At 48.6% G+C, this 17965-nt stretch overlaps 1 long non-coding RNA gene across 1 annotated transcript; it reads right to left on the bottom strand.

Annotated features, from left to right (window-relative positions):
* Positions 1-2769: 2769 nt before the first annotated feature.
* LOC139178579 (uncharacterized) lies at positions 2770-16251 on the bottom strand. Its single transcript, XR_011562943.1, has 4 exons — positions 16033-16251; positions 11353-11531; positions 3768-3884; positions 2770-3597 (listed from the first exon to the last, which is right to left on the bottom strand). It is a non-coding gene; the product is annotated as an uncharacterized lncRNA (long non-coding RNA).
* Between the last annotated feature and the right edge of the window lie 1714 nt (positions 16252-17965).

The following is a 17965-nucleotide window of genomic DNA, read 5'->3' as shown; positions in this document are numbered from 1 at the left end:
CTTGCTCTCTTTTTTCTTGCCCGAGACCAGGGGAGGGCAATCGGGTGGTGAGACACTCATCTCCCCCACGAGTCCTTCCTTCTTCCTGCCTGTCTGCCGAGTCGTCTCTGTGGAAGCTTCCATCACAGACGGCTCCTCTGGGCACCCCCACCCTCCTCATCAGAATACTCCTCCCCTGGGTGTCACCAGCCGTGGGATTGTAAGACTCCATTATAATAAAGGTGACGATGAGAGATCTCAAGGAAGTCGAGCTCCAAAGTGAGGGAGGGAGGCACATCAGAGGGAATGGGTTCCCGGAGCCTGGTAATGAGATGGAGACGACTTTTTCTGCTTATGGGTGAAAAAGACCGGGAAGTCTCTGAAGACAAAGCACATAATAATGTGATCACAGGGGCCTCCTAATGGGGCCGATGTGATGTGCGGAATACGTCTTCTTTTCGCTGCCTGACTCTCAGGTTCCAGTGGAAAGGGCTCCACATGGGTGTTTACTCAGAGGACCTCGTTTGGTCACACCACACTCCAGCTGAGATCTTTATTCCACCACAGTTACATGCAGGTGTATGATTAATTGACTTAATAACCTTGAGTCTCATAGGTAATTTTTTCTAAATTCTTTGTCTCAGAAGAATAAAAAAAAATGTTTGATCAGACGCACATTCCTTAGTAATGCTGTTTATTTCTTAAAGATTTGGTAACATGCTTAGCTGGATGCTCCTTTGCCCCTTTGCTTCTCCTAAAAGGTGGCTTTTTTCCCCCCTTTTCTTCTTTCTTTTAAATAGAAGTGTATAAATTGGTTCAGCCAGCACGGCCAGCTGCCTATGTAAGGAGTGCCTGGTTTTGTCCAAGCTGGAATTTGGAGATGCAGGACCTCGTTAGGAATGACCTGAGGTCCCCTTGGTGATGAGGAAGGAAACTGGCCACACCTTTGCCCCGTGTGCTCTGGAGATAGCCGGGGATGCAAATGCTCACGTTTCTCTTGGACTGTGACCGGCACCTGACTTACTGCCATGGCCTGACTGGGTTAATAGAGTCTTTCCCTTTTTTTTTTTTTCCTGTTGATGTGCCTGTCACTGAGTCTGATGATCAGAAAGGCAATTAAGTGCACCTCCCTAGTAGCCCAGTGGCTAAGACTCCACACTCCCAATGCAGAGGGACCAGGTTCAATCCCTGGTCAGGGAACTAGCTCCCACATTCCCCAACTAGGAGTTCACATGCCACAACTGAAGATCCCATGTGCAGCAACTAAGACCTGGCACAGCAAATAAATAAATATTAAAAAAAGAAAGGCACTCCAAGTCATAATTCTCCCAACCGCATTTAAATAATGGGGGACTTTCTAGAGCTATTCTTTCCCAGAGGGTTTTCTGGATGTTTCCTGAAATTAGGAACTAGAGGGATGGTCCACCAGTCCTAAACATTTTTTGCTTAGGACTAAGGATTTTCAAATCCCTAACTGGGCATAAAGAATACTAATGGGTCTGGGGTTTCTTTTTTGACAGAAGTTTTATCTTTTTGATGAAAACTTTTCTAAAGTTGACTGTGGCAGTCATTGCCCAATTTTACTAAATAGACTAAAAGTGACTGAATTCTACCTTTTAAATAGGGAAAGTGTATGGTATGTGAATTGTACTTCAACAAGTCTGTTATTAAAATGCATTCATAAATTTCCTTGTTAATAATTAATCCTATTCTTCTAGGACCCTGTCCTTAATAAATCTAATGATATGCACCTCTCAAGACCCATCCATAGTCACCTATGACGAAGTGCAGTTGTCAGAAGAGATGAGCAGAGTCTGTACAAAGATTTTTCCAGTGACAGACTCAGAAGCTCACAGAGTTCTTACAAAACACTGTTATGCAATTCATTCATTTCAAAAGAGGGAATCTGAGTTTTGCATTACTTAGGTAGGCTAAGATTAATTTTTTAAATGTCAGGGTAATATGCATAATCTTCTAGTCCCCACTGTCCCATCACCTGGTATTTCCTGACTCCCCGGCATGAACATTCCCAGTGGAAATGTGGGGTCTCTCACATCAGCATTTTCTCAGGGCCACTTCAGGTAGGGCCAGGACTCTGCAATGTCCTTAAATCCAGGGCTCTAGACTTCCTGTACCACTCCAGGACCCCTCCCCTCACTTCAGTGTTGACCTCCAGGAGTACACCCCTGCGTGTCTTTTACAGAAGCTGTTCCTTAGTCTAGGGGACCCACGACGTCCACGTGCACAGAAAGTCTGGGAAGACATGTGCCCGCCCACACGGGGCATGGCCCTTCATCAGCGCCTGCGGGGCGCACACAGGGAGTGTTAAAGAGCCAGCCTCCCTGTTCCAGGTGCAGGCAGCTCCGAGGTATCACTCATGCTCTGGAGCCCCTCCGAGGGCCTCTGTGAGGGATCCCACCTTTGCTTCATTTCCTCCCCTCCCCTGCTTCCCCACAGGTCTCCCCTGGGAGCACGTCCTCTAGAAATCCCCCGCACACCCATCCTCCCCGCGGAGGCTGGGAGCCCGAGCTAAGACCACAGTCCGCATACCCGGCCCATCAGTGCAATGGTGGTAAGCGTGCCTGGGCATGCTGCAGATGCAACTGGGCTCTGAGCCTTAACTGTGAGAATCCAGCCGTCCCCTCTGGAACTCTGGAGTGCGTGGGCGGGCAACGGGTCAGATGGGACTTGACAGAACCAAGAAGGAGGATGAGAAAGACACAGGCGTCCTGGAGCAGAGCCAGCATTGTGGGCATGCTGTCTGTGCCGTCACAAAGAGCTCTGCACTTAGAAGGACCCTGTACCTGGCTTCATGCTCTTACACTGTCATCTTGAAATTCTCAGCACTCTTTGGAAAAGAGTCTTGAATTTTGATTTTGTGCTGGGCCTTGCAAATTTCCTAGGCTTCCCTGGTGGCTACAGTAAAGAAGTCACCTGCCAGTGCAGGAGATGTGAGAGGTGTGGGTTCAATCCCTGGGTCAAGAAGATCGCTTAGAGTAGGAAATGGCAACCCACTCCAGTATTCTTGCCTGGAGAATTCCATGGACAGAGGAGCCTGGCAGGCTACCGTCCGTGGGGTCACAGTCGGACACAAATGAGCAACTGGCAGTTTTATTTTCTTTTGCAAATTATGCAGCTAGTCCTAGTCCCTGTCTGACCATATCTGAGACTACAGACTCCTGGGGGTTTTAGGTTTCACAAACCAACAAATGCCCTTTGGGCGTCTGACGTTTGCAGTGTATAGAGCTATGAGTACATGGGTTCCCAGATGCAAATGCCAGAAACCCATTTGAGCCAGTTTCAGCAGAAAATGCATTTGTTCGGGTGTATCAACAACCCAGAGATTCTGAGAGGCCCAGAGGAACAAACCTGAATGCCCAGTAGCAAAGAAGAGTGGCCAGATGCTATCACAGATAGAAGACATCCCTGGACACAAACATCACGTTCACGTACCTGAGTGCGGGGCTCGGAGGCGCCTTGGAACCTTGGTCACTGGGAGCTAGCTGGCTACTTGGCTGCTATGCTCAGCAGAATGGGTTCCATGTCTTTATGACATTAGCTTCCCAATCAAAGTCTCCAGTGGGTGTCACATTGGTGAAGGCTGTCTCTTACCTGCACCTGAGAAGCAAGAGGCATTCTAAATAGCTTCTCTCTTAAGGAGGCCTTGGTGGGGGCGGGAGGGGAGGGATGGGATTGTGCAATCATGAGCCAGGGGATTTCCCCAAACACAGGAAGGGAATTTAAAGATGTTAGGAGGCATCCAGGTGTATCCACCACCCACTACTTACATACACTGGAATTCTGCTGCTGGCTGTGCACATAGGAAGTGCTGGTGGCTCAGGCGGTAAAGAATCCACCTACAACGTGGGAAGATCCAGAATCGATCCCTGAGTCAGGAAGAGCCCCTGCAGAAGGAAATGGCAACCCACTCTAGTATTCTTGCCTGGAGAATTCCACAGAGGGGCCTGGTAGGCTACAGTCCATAGGATCTTAAAGTGTCAGACACGACTGAGCAAATAACACTCTCTCATAAACGTGGAATGAATTGCACACACTCAGTGATTTGGTGGTTTCCCAGTGTGCTCCCCCTCACCTAGCTCTTAGGACATCCTATACCTTATCGCCTTCTTGGGGCTGCCCCAGGCCCGGTTTTCAACCCCATGTCCCTGGTACTCTACTATTTCCCACCCACCTGGAACCCCAAACCAGGACAACATGGGTACATTTCTGCAAAGCAAAACAGAACCCTTAGGTTATAACCCTTAGGTTATAAGATGTTTCTTTACCTGGAGGCAGGCGGAAAGGTGCTTGCTGAATGCTACCACAAAGCCAATCTCACACACTCACTGCAGGTGGCAGGTAATAAACCTATTTCTATGCAAAAAAGGATCTCTTTGTTGCTAATAATTTTTATGCCGGTTCAGAGGGAGTATTTTTCAGAATCAGGTGTTAACAAAGTAATGAACCAAATAAAATGTACAGTGAGCAATTATCAGTTTCCTTTGATGCGCCCGCCCTAGAGTTTGTTATTGCCGATGCAATGTAAAAATTAAACAGGAGAACAAAAGAGTGCCTTTGGGAGGGGCATGAAATCAGCATTTAAAAACAACTGTTTCATCCATTTTGTACCTTCAGATGGAATACATTTATTTCAAAGGAGAGACTGGGGTAGACAAAGTGGAAATGGGAGGAGGGCCTGCGGTGGACACCAAGCTCCTCAAGGCGGGGCTTTTCAGCTGTTCTGGAGGAGGTTCCGGGTGGCCTGGGGGCTTCCCTGGTGGCTCAGACAGTAAAGAATCTGACTGCAGTGTAGGAGACCTGGGTTCGATCCCCGGGTCGGAAGATGACCCAGAGAAAGGAATGGCAGCCTGCTCTAGTGTTCTTGCCATGGGCAGAGGAGCCTGGCGGGCTACCGTCCATGGGGTTGCAAGGACTGAGTGACTAACACTTTCATTTTCCAGGTGGCCTACGGGGAGAACACCTTGGTGTCAGAGGGATGAAGTCGGGCAGCCATCAGCAGAGTCAGAAACATGTCTTACCCTTGAGGACACACGGGGGTTAGACAAGATAGAATAAAAGGGCAGTGCCTGGTCTCTCCCCACCCTGCGTTAGCTCACGGGCTGGTTTTTCTGAAGCTTTACTACTGGTCGGGGAGGGGTTGGCACGAACTGGGGCTCCTCTGAGACGTTACCCTCTGCCCCCCAGTTGGAAGGACTGCCAACGTTCATCGTCCCAGGGAGGGCAGGCATTGCTAGAGCTTTCAGGGTCCTTTAAGGGGGTGTGGCTCTGACCTCTGCCTCCCTGGGAATAAGCGAGGAGGGCAAGAGCTTCCCAGGTGGTGCTGGTGGTAAAGAACCCACCTGCCAATGCAGAAGCCATAAGAACCACGGGTTTGACCCTTGGTCATGAAGATCCCTTGGAGGAGAGCATGGAAACCCACTCCAGTATTCTTTCCTGGAGAATCCCACAGACAGAGGAGCCTGGAGGGTTGTAGTTCATAGGGTCGCAAAGAGTCAGACATGACTGAAGCAACTTAGCGCACATAGCATACATGGTAGGTGCTCAGTAGACACTCGCTCATCAAGGTGTTCTTCCCGTTAAACCTTCATCTGGGCTGTTTCCACTAGCGCTTTCTGCCCCTCTCTGTGCTACCCACCCGTCACTATGAATTTTGACAGAAAGCATTAAAACAAAATGAAGTCATAAATCTTGAGGAAGAGGCGTTCTCTGGAATGTCAGGAATACATAGTCACCACGCACGGACTGCCCGGCAGTCGGGATCCACTCCTGCACATCCCCAGTCCTCAATCCTGCTCCTCTGGGCTGCCCAGGATGGGAGAAGAACGCAGGTCAGATTCCATGTGTCCACCGTGAAGGAAGCAGCCGCGTCCATACAGGTAGTTTCTGAATAACCTGTGCTGTGTGTTTCCACTGACATTAAATCTGAAGCTAGACAGACAAAGAGGAGCCACAGGGTTGAGATAGGCAGCTGGAGAGGTTCACTTTTTAAGGCATCACTTGCGTCTAGGAACTCTCATCTCTGGTCCCATGTGCTGGTCTTCACGTCTAACACAGCGCTTCCTACTCACCCCTTCCCACAACTCTCCTTGTGCAGCATCCTTTGGGCTCTGGTCTCACCTCCTATTGTCCTGAGGAGATGACGAGGCTTTCTTCACATTGAAGGGGAGACACAGGATCCCACATCTCAGCTGCCATCCCTGAGATGTGGAACACACTCTTTCCCGCCCCTGGTGGAACCCTGGAAGTGGCCGTAAATTCACAGTGGAATTCTGGGCATGTGGGAGGTGATTTTCTGAACTGAGATTCCTTGCCTGCAGCCTCTGAGATCAGAGTGACCAAACAGAGCAATCCTAAAGAGAAATCAACACTGAATGTTCACTGGAAGGACTGATGCTGAAGCTGAAGCTCCAATACTTTGGCCACCTGATGAGCCAATTCTTTAGAAAAGACCCTGATGCTGGGAAAGATTCAGGATAGGAGGAGAAGAGGGTGACAGAGGATGAGAGGGTTGGATGACATCACCGACTCAATGGACATGAGTTTGAGCAAGCTCCAGGAGTTGGTGATGGACAGGGAAGCCTGGTGTGCTGCAGTCCATGGGGTCACAAAGAGTCAGACATGACTGAGTGACTGAACAACAGCAATAAGTTGAGCTTCCTTTTTTTCTCCCCAGATTTGGTCAAGACAGGTTCTTCTAGTGGGCCAAGCTGCAACTCACCACCAAAATATTTCTGAATCTTTTCTCTTCAGTAGGATGCCTACATCCTCAAAGTGGGCAGAGGGGATGCAAATCAGCTGCTCCTTACACGTGCTAGAAGTACACACGGAAGAACAAAAGCCACACTGTGGAGAGCCCTCCTCACGCTGCACTTGGAAGGGCTTTGGCCTCTGAAACCTAAGAAATATCACTGGCCCAGTGGTGTAGGGCACACCCACGGTTCCATATCCCAGCTCTGCCCCTCTCCGTCTGTGTGACTTTGAGCAAGCAACTTGACTTCTGAGACTCCAGCAGGTGCATTGTAAAATGAGGGTAATGATTGCACTGCCTTATAGGGGCGCTGCGAAGATCAAATGGGACAGGGCATAGCCTGGTACCTGGATCACACAGTAGGAGCTTAGTGAACATCATTCATTACTCCATTACTCAGATTGGGCGGAGGAGAGAGAGAGGACCTTCCCGTGAGCCTGGAATCCTGAAAGGTGCTCTCCTGAGGGGTGTATGAACAGGGGCTTGGGGCATACGCTGTTGCCCTTCACAGCAGCAGCAAGGAGCCTTCCATTTTGACTGGCCTCCCTGACACGGATGGCAGCATCTGCCTGGATGATCTTTAAAACAGCTGTGGGCCCAGAAGTTATTGCTCTCCCTGTGACTGTTCTGCCTAACTGCCCTTCTCCCTGGGATTTGACTGACCAGAGGTGAGCTCGAGAGAAAAGGCGGGACCAGATTTCAATAAGACCTTCTGCCCAGCACAGGGGAACTTGTGGAGTTTTCGGAGAACTTGGGCAAACCTTCCAAAGACTTTGAGCAGGAGGGTGATAGAAAACTACGTTTCTGGAAAATCACCAGGGAAAATGTTGCACACCGACAGGTAGACATCTGGTCATAGCGTAAGGTAGGAGCTAGCGGGTGGGGGAGACCAGTAGCGGACTCCCTAGCCAGATAAGAGGTGACCCACCTAGACCAAAGCGGGCAATGGGGATGGAGGGAGGGGGGAGTGAGGTGAGGATGGGTCTGAGTGGGTCAAGAGGTAGCACCACAATGTTACGTGGCAGCCTGGACGGGAGGGGGTTTTGCAGAGAATGGATATAGATGTATACGTGTGGCTGAGTCCCTTCGCCACTCACCTGAAACTCACACCATTGATAATCAGCTATACCCCAATACAAAATAAAAAGTGTAAAGTTTGTTGGGGGTGGGAGGAAAGCATCAGCTGTGCTTTGTGAATGGCTGGGTGCAGCAGTGGGCTGCGAGGAGGGTGGCCATCACGGTTCCGGCTGGAACACAACACTGCCCGAGGGAGCATGAAGACCAGGGGTGGGGGAAGATGAGCTTTGGGACAGGCTGAGTTTGGGGTGCTTGTGCGAGGCCCCTGGGACAGCTCCTCCCTGAAGATGTAGGCTCGGAGCGAGGTAAGATCTGCACTGGGGATGAGCTGCCCAGGGAGAGAAAACAGGTGAGCCACAACCATGCCTCTGATATCAACCCAGCGGAGTTGCAAATCAGCACGGCCTCAACATGGCTGGGCACTGCCTACCCTGCGGTCCTGGGGGAGGGGGAGGGGACCGCTGCTTCTACAGAACTTGGAGGAGAAGCAAATCGGATATTCCGTGCAGGGCTGGGGAGCAGCACAGTCTCAGGGGAGCCCTCCTCTGGGCTAACACTGGCACATGGCATCCCACCCTCTCCCCATCCCCTGCTCAGAGCCACCATCAAGTGGGAGGGAAGCCAGCCCAGAGACGATCCTCTGCCTGCCCTGGATCCCCAGGGATGCCTGCCAGGGAGCAGGGGGCCTCTGAGGAGCTTTGCTTTCTCGCCTCTGGGGCTCTGCAGAGCCCTGGCTGTTACCAGGAGACAGGAGGGCAGCGTTCCCCAAGGCTCGGCACTACTACGGGGGCAGCATGCCAGCTCCAGGAGCCTCTGCTCTGGCAGAGGAGGGGGAAGGAGTGGTGATCATGCCTGGTGGCAGCTCACAGGTGCGCACTGGGGTTGTGGTCCATGGCTGCTGAGGGAAGAGTCAGGGCCCCGTACAACCAAGTCAAGCAGAGATGGACAAAGTGACTCAGGCTCCTTGAGAACCTAGCTGAGGCTCAAGATTGACCATGGGGTCCTCTGTAGTCAGGGACGTTATTTTCTCACTTATCATCATTTACTCACTTATTGTAAGTCTAATGGAAATGCCACATCAAAATGGCCTGAATCACTAGCACATCCTTAGGCTCTCATACTCGTGAATCACCTACCCTCTCAACATCAAGAGGAATTTCATCATCCATCTGTCCATCCTTCCATCCATCCATCCATCCATCCCAGAGACCGCCACTGTGCCACACCCTCAGATGCATGTAGAGAACACAGAGGTGATTCAGACACAAACCTAAGAAACCCACAGCCTGGAAGGAAGGGAGAGATTAACAAACATGGCCCCCATTACCCCCACCATGACAGTCTTCCTGTTATGACTGGTGGACTTCAGAACAATGGTAGGGAACATAAGTGGACGTGATCAGTTCCACTTAGGTTGGAATGGGTGGCTGGTCAGAGAGAACACGGCTTTTGAGATCCGTCTTGCAAAAGCAAGGGGGAAGTTTAGAAATATGCTATTCTGTACATCTCTAAAGTTCCTGAAGTTCTAGTAGTTAATCTTTGCTACCTTGAACGAACTCGAGGAGGAAATGGCAATCCACTCCAGTAATCTTGCCTGGAAAATCTCATGGACAGAGGAGGCTGGCTGGCTGAAGTCTGTGGGGTCATAAAGATTCTGACATGACTGAGGGACAGCATACACACACCTTGAACTAAAGACCAAACCAGAGGTCTCTGGGGGGTATGGGATGGATTGAGGAGCAATCGATTCTTTTTAATGTCCTGGTTAGATATTGGAATATGACTTAAATTTAAAATTTCCAAATATTTTAAAATATGAATAACTGCAAAATTTCACTGAAAAAGAGAATTCGTCTTTTCTAAGAGCCCTGGCTATTGTCAAAAGAAAGAACAAGGAAAAAGGCAAGAGGGTTTTTTTGTTTTTTAACAAATGGGCCTTTATAACTTTTAGGGAAGAGGAAGCTAAAATATGGACATTTCTATCACTAGTTTTTATTTTGTTTCATAATCACCTGATTCTGTTAAAAGGGGCTTTTAAAACTCTCATAAGATTTAAACTACCTTTTAAAAGTAAGTGGAGGGCTTCTCTGGTGGCACAGTGAATAACAACCCACCTTACAATGCAAGGGACACTGGTTCAATCCCCAGCCCCGGAAGGGCCCACATGCTGTGGAGCAGCTAAGCCCAAGCGCCACAGCGCCTGAGCCCACGCGCTGCAACTACTGAAGCCCTCAGGTCAAGAGCCTATGCTTCACAACAAGAGAAGCCAGTGCAGTGAGAAGCCCGCACACCGCAAGGAAGGATAGCCCCTGCTTGCCACAAAGAGAAAGCCCAAGCACAGCAATGAACACCCAGCACAGCCAAAAGTGAGTAAGGAAATAAAGCTGAAGTTCCAATCCTTGGGCCACCTGATGCAGAGTCGACTCACTGGGAAAGACCCTGATGCTGGGAAAGATTGAGGGCAGGAGGAGAAGGGGGTGACGGAGGATGAGATGGTTGGATGGCATCACCGACTCAATGGACATGAGTCTGAGCAAACTCCGAGAGATAGTGAAGGACAGGGAAGCCTGGCATGCTGCAGTCCATGGCGTCGCAAAGAGTCGGACATGACTGAGTGACTGGACAACAGCAATAACAAGAAAATAAATCTAAAAGTAAGTGGAGAGGAATTCCAAGACATCAGAAGAGTGGAAGCGGTGCTTACTGCAGATGCCCCTTGGCATCACGTGAGCCCTCTACAGTACTTTGTTTCCGGCATGCCCCAGCCTTACTCTGGGGACTTGCACATCCCCAACTCCAAACACATGACCTGGGAGGGGGTACGACAGTCACGAGACTCTGACCCCTTACTGGGGGACCATGTGACCCAAACAAGACCAATCAGGGTCCGTCTCTGAGATTTTTTGGTTGGAGCTGGAGAAGGACCCTGTCCCAGGGGTTATGGATCAGAAAAGAGTTGAAGTTGAAGAAGAAGGTGGCCTAATTCTCAGCCACCCAGAGAAAGCCTGTCTGCTGTAGGAGAGGATGAGCCAAGGAGATACAGGCAAAGCGGTGAGAGAAACTGAGAGCTCTGGTTTTGTTACTTGTCAGTAAAAGGATACAGAAAAATTAGCTTTGAATGGCTCAAAAGGATTAGGGAAAATAGGTCACCTAAGAGAATCCAAATGTAAGTGGTTCATTGGGAGCACTCAGTGTGGTAGAGACAGAAAGACGAGACAGTTTTTTCGTTACTCATTGCTGTGCCATTACTCATTGCTTTTCTTGATCTTTAACTGATCTTAGCAGAGTCCATAACTTTCTGGCCAGTTTCAAGGATTAAACACAGCTGGGCCCTGATAGAAACACCAGCCTTCTATCCAATGTGGTGATTTCTCCTCTGCCACTGCTGCCTAGACTTGTGGCTCAAAGGACCTGAATGGACAGAAAAGATGGTCTTCCTTTGCCTGACTCCCCCCGCCCCGCCTTGTGTTTCCAACCGGTCTACACCGGGGCAGTCAGGGAGGGATGGGAAGAAGGGATCAACTTACCTGAGTCTCATATGGTGAGGCGGCCTTGATTTCTCCTCTCTGGTTCAGGACAGTCTGCCGGGTGGCGCAAGTTCTAATGGCTCCCAATGTGCTTTGCTTAGATAAGTGACCGGTGGACTCTTCTGTCTCATCTGGTAGGCTGAGAGGAAATTGAGCTGCCAAGCCCTGTGAAGCCCTGGCTAGAGATTTGAAGGAAGATGAATGGTGCTTAAGTAACAAGAAGACCGTGAAATCAAACCATTAAAAAACAATTTCAAGACCAGTCAACTTCCCTCGCCTTCTTTTCAGTGTGATGAAGCCCCTCAAAGTCATCTGAGGGCTCTTTTGATCTTGCGCAAGTTGCTGTGTTGACTGTCTCACCACATTCCACCAGGGCAGAGGGGTGCTCCCTGCTTTGGGGAGAGGCCGCCTCTAGGAGAAGATGGAGGAAGGCGAGACTCCCACCTCCTTCCCTCACTTCTGCCCAGCCGAAGTCACTAAGATTGCCTGTAGGCGCACCTCAGAGAGAGAGTCTGAGAGAGACTCACTAGGGTCACCTTCCTCTTATTTTTAAAAACTTCTTGCATCCAATCTGAGCTCTCAGTCCCTCTGCACTCCCTCAAATGAGTTCAGTATTGAGATCTAGGGCTTCCCCGATGGTTTAGCAAAAAAGGATACCCTTGCAATGCAGGAGACTCAGGAGATTCAGGTTCAATCCCTGGGTCAGGAAGATCTCCTGGAGGAGGAAATGGCAATCCACTCCACTATTCTTGCCTAAAAAATCCCACAGACAGAGGAGCCTGGAGGGCTACAGTCCAGAGGGTCGCAAGGAGTTGGACACGACTTAGTGACTGAGCACACATCAAGGTCTAGAGAAGACTGGTGTGGGGTTTTTGGCTCATGGAGCAAAATGCTTTAAATCTACTAGTGATGGAGGTGTGGGTGTCACCAAGGAGGACATATATTTCTTCTTCTGTCTCAAAAACCCACCTTCCCTTTTTTTTTTTTAATTTAAAAGTTAATGGTACAAATTATAGAGACATGCATTCTCCTTTGAAACGTTAAATCAAAACACTTTGGATGAGATTAAAGTTCATTTTGACACACTGTTCCCCCTTCCCGCCGAAGAAGTAAAGAGTTGTTGCAGGAAGATGTGTGCCCTCCCCAGTCTTTTTTCTACTCATTAACGTGCTCAGTATGTATGTATGTCCTCATAGAAAATATAAAGAATGTGTGTTCAAATTTATCACAGGCATTCTCTTCGGCACACTATTCTACAACTTGTTTTTCCATTTGATGTGGTCGTTCAGGTTGGAAAGACTGAACTCAGAGCCATCTCTTTGGTTTCACAGCCTAGAAGGCATGAGGGAGGCTGAAACTCAGTCCATCTCTGCTGACTTAGCACAAAGGAAGGGCTCCCTTTCTCTGACTGGTCTACCCAAGGGGGACTATCTTTTTCTAATTCATTCAAAGATGGGGTGTGTCTGCTATATTTAAAATGGATAACCAACAAGGACCTACTGTACAGCGCATGGAACTCTGCTCAGTGTTACGTGGCAGCCTGGATGGGAGGGGGGCTTGTGGGAGAATGGATACCTGTATATATGATGGCTGAGTCCCTTCGCTGTCCACCTGAAGCTATCGCAATATTATTAATCAGCTATATCCCAATACGAAATAAAAAGGTTTTAAAAAAACAAAGATATGGTGTGTGATGTGGTGGCCCTGAATGGATCCTCTATGCTCTACTTAATTGCTTTGTAGTATTCCCTAATGTAGATATATTGCTTTTTTTCTCTTTTTGATTTTTTTATTGAAGGATAGTTGCTTTATAGAACTTTGTTTTCTGTCAAACCTCAACATGAATCAGCCATAGGTACACATATATCCCCTCCCTTTTGAACCTCCCTCCCATCTCCCTCCCAGTCCCACCCCTCTAGATTGTTACAGAGCCCCCTTTTGAGTTTCCTGAGCTAAACAGCAAATTCCCGTTGGCTATCTATTTTACATATGGTAATGTAAGTTTCCGTGTTACTCTTTCGATACATCTCACCCTCTCCTCCCCTCTCCCTGTGTCCATAAGTCTATTCTCTATGTCTGTTTTTCCACTGCTGCCTTGTAAATAAATTCTTCAGCACCATTTTTCTAGATTCCATATATGTGCATTAGAATACGATATTTACCTTTCTCTTTCTGACTCACTTCACTCTGTATAATGGGGTCCAGGTTCGTCCACCTCATCAGAACTGACTCAAATGTGTTCCTTTTTATAGCTGAGTAATACTGCTTCTTTACCTATCATCTGTTGATAGACATCTAGGTTGCTTACATGTTCCAGCTATTGTAAATAGTGCTTCAGTGAACAGTGGGATACATGTGTCTTCTTCAATTTTGGTTTCCTCAAGGCATGTATCTAGGAGTGGGGTTGCTGGGTCATATGGTGGTTTTATTCCTAGTTTGATATACTGCTTTTGATGGATCTATCTCTGTGGTTGGACATTTACATTTTTGCTAGTTTCTCATGATCGTAGGAAATACTGCCATGAAGTTTTGTATGTGTCTCTGTGCACACGTGCAGATAGTTCTCTAGAGAAGTAGTGAGATTTCTGAGTCATGAGGATGCTTATTTTAAATTCTACTGCTAAGTTGCTTCAGTCGTGTCTGAGTCTTTGAGACTCCAGGGACTGTAACCTGCCAGGTTCTTGTGTCCATGGGATTCTCCAGGCAAGAATACTGGAGTGGGTTGCCATTTCCTTCTCCAGGGGAATCTTCCTGACCCAGGGATCGAACACACATCTCTTACATCTCCAGCACTGGCTAGTGGGTTCTTTACCACCAGCACCACTAGACAATGTTAAAGTGTCCTCTGACCAATATGCAGTCTCATCAGCAGTGTGCAAGAGTGACTGTTCCCATTATCCTCTCCAACAGGGGAGGCTGCAGACTTGGCTCTTCCTTCCAATTGCCATCCCCTTCTTAACGTGCACTGGTCGACCCTCCCGCTCTGGGGTTGTCCCCAACTGACTGTCTTATTTTGTCCTTGGTTTCTTCATCTACTTGATCTCAACCTTGGCTCTTGAGCCACCTGAGCTTCTTGCTCCTTGGTCCTGACAGGGAGTGTCTGCTCTCATGCTGGCCTAAATTCCAGGTGGCAAGTGGGCAGGAGAATAGCTTTGCCTCTGCCTAGCTGTGTGACCACAGACCAAGCCCCAGTTTCCCCATCAGCACCATAAAGGAACTGAGTTCCAGGAACTCCAGGATCCTAGCTCTCACTTTAACAGGTGCTTTTGCCTGCATCAGAGCTAAGCACTCTTTGGTCCAGTTGAAATCCTTTATTGCAAGTGCACATGGGCAGACATGAGTCATTGGAAGCAGTGATGGGTAGGTATGGACTTTATTGCTCCAATAAACTATATCACCATTCATTTCTGTGTTTTCATGGGTGGGGATGGGTGATGAAGGAAGGACCTTTCGGTCTGCCCAAGCTCTCCATCATGTAGTGAACGTTTCTTGATTAAACCAGGCTTACTTTCACTACTGCAGTCACTTCCTTCTTGCTCCTTGGACCAGATCCTCATCATTTATTTCAGAAATATTTATTGAGCACCTGCCACGTCCTCTACTCCATGGCCACTTTTGGAAGGGATGAGAGGAGAAGATGCAGGGGGTGGCAAAGTGCTTTTATGAGCGGCCTGCTGCTCACTGCTTAGTTCACTGCTGTTTAATAGGGCTGTCTGAGATGATGGACGCGTCCTCTAAAACCTGTGCTGTCCAGTATGGGGAAACAGAAGTGCCTCGGACCACGTGCTACAGAAGGCATGCTTGGGAGCCCTGTGCTAATGTTTAATGAATGCAAGGAAGCAAAGCGGTGCTGGGGGCCTCACGGCGGACACTTCAGAACTCAGTCCTCTCCACCCTCTCTTTAAAGCTTCGGTCTCTTAATCTGTAAAGAACTGTATTGAAGATCAAAGAACACTGCGTGTGTAGGCCTTGGCATAGGGCCTGGCCCGCTGTAGATGGTCAACAAGTGGAGTGTTTCTGTCCCCTCTGCTGGGCCGTCTGGGTTCTCAGGGCTACTGCAGGCTTCCACCAAGTAAAAGCTTCGCCGTGAGGAGGCGGGACTCAGGGAGCAGAGCCTCCGCTTCAGGGAGGGGCGGGCTGGAGAGGCCACCTCCCCCTTCTAAGGCTCCAGATCCTCCAGTTCTGAGTCACCCAGGTGAGTTGCACAACTTTATGGACGCCACCAGTCAGACAGCACTCCCACTGTGGGGATTGTCAAGGGTGGGAATTTGCCTCTCCCACTGCTGCCTACCAAGACAGGTGCCGGAGCATAATAGATGCTTAGTGAATGGGGGTGCGTGGGTGGGTCACCCAAAGTCATGTGGTTTGAGCGGCAGCCAGGAGCTAGGAGTTCTAGATACCTTTCTGCCCCACCTCCAGCTGTGTTCCAGGAAAATGCAGACTTCAAGTTAGGATTCGAGTCTCTGACCTTGTCACAGGGCTCTGTGATCTCATCAAGTGCTGACTCTGCTTGGGGTCTTAGTTTCCGCATCTGGCCTCCGGTATCCTTCAATGCTAGGACCTGAATACGTACGGGCAGCTTTTGCTGGGCAAGTCCTGAAGCTGGTCTAGTTGTGGAGGGCACACTCTCCCCAGGCTGGGGTTTGTTCTCCCACCCCTCGCATCCCCACCCCCTCTCACCAAGCGGAGCTCGCAGCTGGCTTCCTGCGGCTCCGACAACAGGCGGGCGGTGTTCTCCTTCCCTTCCCTGACCTCACTGGGCAAACACTCCAGAGGCGGTCAAAGCAAACAGGACTTGTGAGACCCGGCCAGGAAGTCCAGAACAAAGGAGGGCTTCTTTTATCAGCTGCTTCCTTTTGTCAGATGATAAATTGTGAGAGTAATTACCTTTAAAAAAAAAAAAAACTAGAACAGAAGAGAAATAAAATCGGTTATACGCTACTTTGACAAATTTGAGCAATCCATTTATTTTTCATTCAATGAGGATGTGATTATTATGTGTCAGGTACGTGGAGCCGTGGCTGTTTCACGGTGTACAAGACATGGAAGCATTCGGGCTCTGGTAGAGGAGATGAGCAAGAAGAAACCGACAGGACTGTACTATGACTAAGGGTCACTGACTTTGTCATTACCGTGTCCCTACTGCCTGGCATTCGGTGGGCATGTAATTGGTGCTTAATAATGATTTGTTGAGCGACTGAATGAGTGAATGAGGATAGATGCTTGGGAAGCTCAGAGGAGGGGTGCTTAATTCAGAATCCAAAGCTTCTTGGAAGAAACGACAGACTGGAAGACTTGAAGAAAGGGCAGTTATTTAGTAAGGCAGAAGGGGTGAGTCGAGGCAGGGAAAGATGGGAGTAGACAGCGGATGGGTTTTGCAGGCCAAGGGGGCAGCATCTGGTTGAGGATGAGGGTCCTGGGTGAACTCAAGCACATAAAGTTGCCCATAACGGACCATCTTCAACTAAGAAAAACTGCACCGTCATATGATTCAACCAAACATTTAAAATGTCCCTAACTCGTCAGGGACAAGATCACATGGGGCCTTATGAACTGCGAAGAGAAACTGAATTTTTCTCCTGAGGGCAGGGAGAAGCAACAAGGTTTTATCTTCTCTTCCCCTCTCTAAAATAAAGCTAACTGTTAAATATATAATTTTAAAAATTCATGTTCTAAGAGTGTAAAGAAAAAAGATAGCACAGTGGCCAGTTTGAACCAACCTAGTCACACAGCGTGGTGATTGTTGTTCCAGACTTTTCTCTCGAGTCCTATCTGCGAAGAGGAGCAGAGCACGAAGCTGCTAGCTATTTAAGAGTTGCCAGTGTGGCCTCTGCGTCTAACTGAGGAGGCTGGAGGTTACCATGGAAAAATTCATTTTTGTTTTGTGAGCAGTCAGAGTGGGAGAAAGACACAGCAGGACTTTTTCAGACTCAGCGGCTGTGCCTCCTCACACATGGTTGACATGAGGTTGCTTGGGACAAGGTGGGTATGTTTGTACAAGGTCAAGGAACCCCCCCCTGGGAGACAGGGCATTGAGATCTAACATCTTCTCTAAGAAAACTGAAACAAAACCCAGGACATTGGAAGTTTGAGAAATTCACAAAAAGAAAAGGATTCCCTGTAGTCCAACCTTGCAGAATCCCATTAATGACATTTTGGGTATAATTGCTCCCAGTCCTTTTTCTCTATATACTGTGTTCACATATATAGTGATAAATCAAACTGAATCAATGTTCAGCAAATATTCACTCTTTTGTATTTGCATATGCATGCATTCATACGTGTACAGCCATACCCCCGTATATACCCACAGAAAAGAAGTAGGAATGTTGTGGGTCCCTCTCCCTTTTGCCATTTCATTTTAGAACTCTAGCTTGGAAGTTCATGAAGGCATTTTGTTAGCCTGAGCTAATCCCTCACAACTCTTTGATGATATGCCCTTAACCCCAAGAAGGTCTCTTATTCCCTAAAATGGGCGGGTTGAAGCCACTTTTGGTATCTCTTCAGCCCCAGAGCCTCTGCCTTCTTTGGCGTTCTGTTAATCACCGAATTTTACCAAGGGTGGGCATAACTGACATTTATAGAGCAGCAAGTCAAGTCCTGCAGCTTCGAA

The sequence above is a fragment of the Bos indicus genome, chromosome 22, assembly GCF_029378745.1.
Source record: "Bos indicus isolate NIAB-ARS_2022 breed Sahiwal x Tharparkar chromosome 22, NIAB-ARS_B.indTharparkar_mat_pri_1.0, whole genome shotgun sequence".
Taxonomy (NCBI): domain Eukaryota; kingdom Metazoa; phylum Chordata; class Mammalia; order Artiodactyla; family Bovidae; genus Bos; species Bos indicus.
This window is presented reverse-complemented; position numbering and strand designations above follow the sequence as displayed.